This window comes from Falco biarmicus, chromosome 7 (genome assembly GCF_023638135.1).
Source record: "Falco biarmicus isolate bFalBia1 chromosome 7, bFalBia1.pri, whole genome shotgun sequence".
NCBI classification, from domain to species: Eukaryota; Metazoa; Chordata; class Aves; order Falconiformes; family Falconidae; genus Falco; species Falco biarmicus.
In genome coordinates, this window is record NC_079294.1 from 11,458,943 (window position 1) to 11,464,942 (window position 6,000).

Here is a 6,000-nt window from a genome sequence, read left to right on the forward strand (position 1 = left end):
CTGCTGAGAATTGGGCTGTTGTTTTTAAGGAATTAATCAGAAGAGCTTCAAGATCTTCTATGCTAATTTAGAGCCCACCACTGAGAGCTTCATTATTAAAACTGTTTTATCCTCAGGAGGATTACTTTGCATTAATTTGGCCTTTTCTCACGCAATCATTCAACACAGTAAAATCCTTCCACAACTCTTTACATTAAGCTTTGGCCATCTTGAGTAATTTCATATCAGCTAAAAACTCTTCATTCATTCCCTTTTCTAGATCAGTTAAGAATATGTTGAATAGCAGACAGCCCCATTCATTCCTCTACTGAATCCTGTGGAAAAAGATTATCTATCCTATTCCTTCCCCTCCCCACCCCACCCCCCCCCCACACACACCTTTTTTTTTTTTTTTTAACCTATTGCTGATTCAGGAATAAACTTATTCCACATCCCATATCAGGTAATTTTCGCTACCTTTGGTGAGACACATTAAATATCCAAGTTGTGCCAATTCTTTGCCATTACAACACATTAAAACACTGTAGCGTACTAATTCTGGTCTTTTTTATAATTTCAGATAATTTGCTTGCTCCCCAGACTCACTAATGAACTTCAGTCTCACACCCTACAGGTTCTTTAAAAAGCCTGGCTTCACAACTATCACTTTCTGCTCCTCAGGTATGGGCTGATGTAAGTCAGAGTTATCCATTACAGGGAGTAGTTCAGCACTTTAGGTTTGATTTCTGCTAGAGTTCTTAGATGAACACAATTTATTTCTGTTGGTTTGCTACTATACGTATATCAATTTGTCCTAAACCTTTTTAATGACAGCTAACTCAGAGGTCCTTAGTTTGGTCTCCATACAGAAGGGCTCCATGATGAAAAAAACTCAACTTTTTTTGCTCTTTCCCGGTAAAAAACAATAGAAATAATTAATTTAGGGTCAAGTGGGTTTTTTGCTAAAATCTTGTATTTCTTGAATGCTTCTTTTACACTCTATCAGAACTACAGGGTCAGGTTTTTTACTTATGCATTTTAAATGCTGTTATTACTTGTGCTAATGCTTTTAGCAAGTCAAGGCTCAAAAACATTTTTGGACAGTTTCATAACAGTTTTGCATTGCCTTGCCAGGGGTTTCTGTTTTCTCATTTGGAGAGAAGTTCCACAACAGAAGATGTCTCTGGTAGCTTTAAACAGTATCCTACAAGGATGTTCCCCTTTGGGCTGCTTCTCTTAATTTCTTTTGAGAAAAGTTCTTCATTTGTATGTACTTTCTTGTTGTAAATTATATTATGGCAGGGAGATGGGCAAGAAGTTCTGGGTTTTCTACCTTTGGTGATACTGAATTTGAGAAGGCTGTGTCTAGTATTGCAGGGCAGATCTTCATTATGATTTTAGGAAAGAATTGCAAGGATAAAATGGATTTTATTTTCATTACGAATTTCTAATAATCTGTTGCTGGATTAAAATAACAGCCTTAAGACTCGTAACCACTGATGCATATATGCACTGTATGGCACATGGTTAACATCAAAACCTTATTTAAATCACTGCCTTTAAATAAGAAAGTGGAACAAAACATATGGAGTCTGGGATTATTTGTGAAATATTACATTATGATTGTCTTAATCTATGATGCTAGCCTTTTTGTTGCTGCTAAAACAGCATTTATTTATTTTGAGAATATGACTAATCCTGCCTTTTTAATGAAATAGCAGAACTTTTCACCTGGGCTAAAGATTAAACATTGCATTTTATCATTCAACGTGAAGATACAGAATCTTGCAAGCAAAAGAGATCCTTGTTATCATTTCAGCAATCTCTGTCTTCCAGATTATTGAAATGAAAAAAAAAGCAGAGTTCATTGCTATTTGTACCACTAAAGATGAAAAGGAAAAGAAAAAAAAAAAAAAAGATAAATGCAGTTTTCCAGTTAAGAGCTTAGAAGAAATTCGTACTAAACCAATTTTGATACCTGTGGCTATCAAAATGAGCGACCTCACAGAAATTATTTCAATGTCAGCAACTTGTTCTTATTATTTGCACATAGAGTGGAAAATTCAGTACTTTTTTGTCAGAAATACCTTTGCATTCTCATTTTTAAGTATATCAAAAGGAAAAATACCCCAAAAAATGAATTAGTGAACAAATGTTTCTTCTGTGTGACAGTAATTGCCACATTGTACTGGCCATAATGATACTCAATTGAAGCTTATTTTCGGTTGATCATAACAAATTTTTATCTATATAAAGTGCTAAACAGCATCAATCTTCTCTGTTCATGCTTTACCAATGAGTGTGGCAGACCTCGAGTTATTTGAAAACACTGCCCTATGCATGAGCACAACAAAAGACACTTTGGATTTGGAGCAAAACAAAGGCTACAGACAAAAACTGATTCAAAATTAGTATTTTAACAAGATGTGTTTCAATGCAGTGTGTTTTTTTAAAAAAGTGAAAGAGGGTCAAAAGTGTAAAAATCTCAATTTTATATAAATACTGACTTGTATTTTTTCACATTTCAAATTACTGAGAGTTGCTGCAGCAAGAGTCAATGTCAGCAAATGACTCAGCTCAGCAGAGACAGTCATCAGATCACCCGGATCACAATTAAATTGGTTCAGGGACATGGATAGCACTTCATAATTTTTTCTCTACCTCTTTTTTCACCTGCAACCATTTTTTCCCCCAGCTCAGTGAGCTCCCCCAAAATAAGAACAGAATGAAGACAAGCCTTGTCCATTTTACCCAGAGATAAATTCACTAAGGCCACCCCGGCACAGCGAGAAACAGCGGGTAGGAGGAGAGGTTCATATACATGAAAGTGTATTGAGTGGTCTAAAAAAACTGTGCTGTGAAGCAAATTTTGAACAGAATTCAAGGATGAATAAAGGTGACTAAAGACTATGTTTGGGGCTCTTACTTTCTTAAGTGAGTATGAAACTAGCAACAATTTCCAAGACCACCTGAAATTTAAATGATAGGAACTGAAGAATGGCAGCGCCACTGCCAAGAGGAATTTTCCATCCTGTAATTACATGGATTGCAACCAAAGCCCCCTTCTATGCACTTCACGCTGGAAAAGCAATATTTTTCTTTCAAATACACTTAAAATATAATAAAATATTGCACACAACCATCTCATGCAAGAACTCTAGAGAAATCAAATTTAGACAGTCTAAGGTACAGGCAAGCATCCACAAATCTATGCACACACAACACTGAAAATAATTTAATTTCAACTACACGTAAATATATTTTTGTAACAAACTTTTAATTTAAAAAAAACACAAAACTCTTTTCCTCTGCCCTTTTTAAAATTAGTACGTTTTCTCCTTCCCTCTATACCTTGCCCTGCTGATTTTTTACTGCCATTTTTAGATTCTTATTAGTCTTCCTCCATTTCCATGTGTATTTTTTTATTCATCTACTTGACTTCCCTCCTTTTTCTATCCCCTCTTGATTTACTTCTTTGCATTCAAATAGCGATGCTGCCTGGGACATTGCCTCTGTCTAAACCAACCTCAGCTAGTTTACACCCATTGCTTTCATAAGAGGGTACTCAGGGCATAAAATGCCTTTTTCCCTGGTACCTCAGTGTCCGTTACATCCAAGCACAGTCTTGTCACACTGTGGTCTAAAAATAATATGAATAGAAAACTTAGTGGCTTACGGATCTTTACGCCTGTTTGCAGTTCAGAAAAAACAGCAGAGATCTTACTGTGCCAGCTGTTTTCTTCTCTGGTTTTGCTTTTTTGTTGTTCAACAGCATGTTGCTAAAAAAGAAAATAAAACCAGGTGTCTTTTTTCTCCAAGTGATACTTCTTACCTCCTCCTCCCATCTCTGCTGTGCTGGACCATTCATCCCTAACAGAGGCACTTGCCATACACAACCACCAGGGAAACACGGGGCCAGGAAGGAAGAGTGGAAATATTATTTATCTTGCAAACCCTGTTTTACAATTTCACCACTGAACTTTATTTGTGGTTTCATGGAGTTCATGGAAAGAGCTATAAAAATAAGTCCTCTGATGAATATTAAGCCATGTTAATATCAGTGTAATGCTTGAAAACAGAATCCTCAGAGTGCTTGGCACAGGCACAGGTTTCAGTTGAGACAGAAGCCAGATAAGTTCTCCAGGTATCAGACAATCACCTGCACATCTTTTCTTGCCAGCCTCGTGAGGTTTTCAAGGACAACACTCTGCCCCAGTACTCTTGCATGTAATTAACTCAGAGTTTAATCAACAGGATGCGTAGCTGAGAAGCTCTGAAGAGACTTGTCTGGCTATAAAACATTAGAATGAAAGTTTTTGTTGCTGAATATATGTCTACTCACAGAAGCTAACAAGTATTTGCTGCATTTTCTGCATTTTAGATATGTTTAATCTCCACATATTAAAACGTATCAGTAAGGAGAGGAGGTTTTTCTAACAGAGGGCTAGCAAGGAATTCATTAAGCCTTCTGTATCATACTCTGCCAATGCTTTTACCAACATGCTCTTGAAAAAAAGTCTGCCTTAGCTTGTGACAAGTCCTGTATCCCAGAAGTACATGAGCTTGAGAAACTCTGGATTTGCCCACATTTAGGCAAAAATGTTCCTCTTGGCCGAAAAGGAGAAAAAAAATCCCTGGATCAAGAAACACATTAAAATGTACCTTTTGGTCTTTTCCCCCCTGAAATTAACAGAATAGTACTGCTGCCAGTTTATATAGGTTTTAATAATTTTTTCAAAGGAATAAATTAAATTCCTGAAAGTGAAAGACTAAAATGAAATTACTGTAAAAAAGGGATTTCTTCTTCAGAAATATTTTATTGAATAACAAAAATGACAGTGAATTCTGCTGGGAATTGCTTGTCATTTACTATTAAATTGAGCCATCCAATGCATCCATAAAAATAGAATAACTGGCCCATTAATTTGTTAATAGAATTGTAACCTTCCTAAATATCAAAGTTATAACTGAATCCTAAACAGCAAAAGCCATAACAATATTGGTTGCTAGACATTTGAGGGATGTGTGGATACTCTCCTTGAATAGATTTCTTCCTTTTCTATGCCTATTTTTTGGTTAAAGTGTTAGCTTGCCACTGATTCCCTTCTCGATGGGTTTTTGTGGCCAAGCAGGTTCTCTCTTCAGCCTTCCCTGCACATTTATCCAGCCTGTTTAGACCGTAATCTCCTTGCCATTAGGAGTTAAGGCAATGCTATGCACTGCACGGCCTTTATTACCTTTTATTTATAAAGCAGTAAAGTGCTTTACTAATTGATTAAACAATCACAGTGTTTCTTTTTAGAGCCCATGTTAAGTTGTCAAAACAGTTTCATTTTCATGTTGACAGGATGCTTTTTTGCAGATATTCTGGAATGCTTTGGGTAAAGAACTGTCCTCCTGACACAGAAGAAAACAATCCCACCACATTTACCTTTGCAATATGCATCTGTACATATTTGCCACATTGCATGTTATACCTCATCATTCCACCTAGCCTGAACATCAAATGTGGTCTATTTGCAAATTTGAGTTGCAGTATTTTTGGCTACTCTGCTACTTACAACAGCATGTTCTCTGTGCAGAGTCTTCAAGTAGAGCCACGTGCCATGACAAAGAAACAGTGACCATCCTCTGTTCAGATGCAGTCTGGCACCATAAAGGAAAAAAAAAAAAAAGCACATCATGCTTCCTACAGAGACTTTAATTCTAGATTTATTTTGTGTTTCATGTTTAAAATGAAAATTATTAGGCCTTGAAAGCAGAAGCTACCCATGGAATATGGCAACACAATTTCCGAGACACTAATAAAACTTTTATGACAAAATCTTTAATTTCTTTAGCGTATTATTACCTGTATGCAAGCAGATTTGGATGGCTATGTGCTTATTGCATCCAACCGGCTAATAAAGCAATGGTGTACCTGGAAGTCCATCTGGAGGCAGGAAGAAAGTTGTCCTGGTCATGGATGCCAGGGCACACACAGCTCTGCTACCCAGGGCAGGAGGCGGCTTCTCCATGCAC

At 36.7% G+C, this 6,000-nt stretch overlaps 1 long non-coding RNA gene across 3 annotated transcripts in view; it reads left to right on the forward strand.

The window, feature by feature from the left end:
• LOC130152828 (uncharacterized) overlaps positions 1–5,797 on the forward strand; it is a 37,688-nt gene extending 31,891 nt beyond the window's left edge. For 2 of the 3 annotated variants that reach the window (XR_008823116.1, XR_008823114.1), the window contains one exon: positions 5,342–5,797. This is a non-coding gene — a long non-coding RNA (uncharacterized LOC130152828). Of the gene's footprint in view, positions 1–559; positions 661–5,341 lie in introns of all 3 variants that reach the window. The other variant, XR_008823115.1, reaches the window with a different exon arrangement.
• The last annotated feature ends 203 nt before the right edge of the window (positions 5,798–6,000 follow it).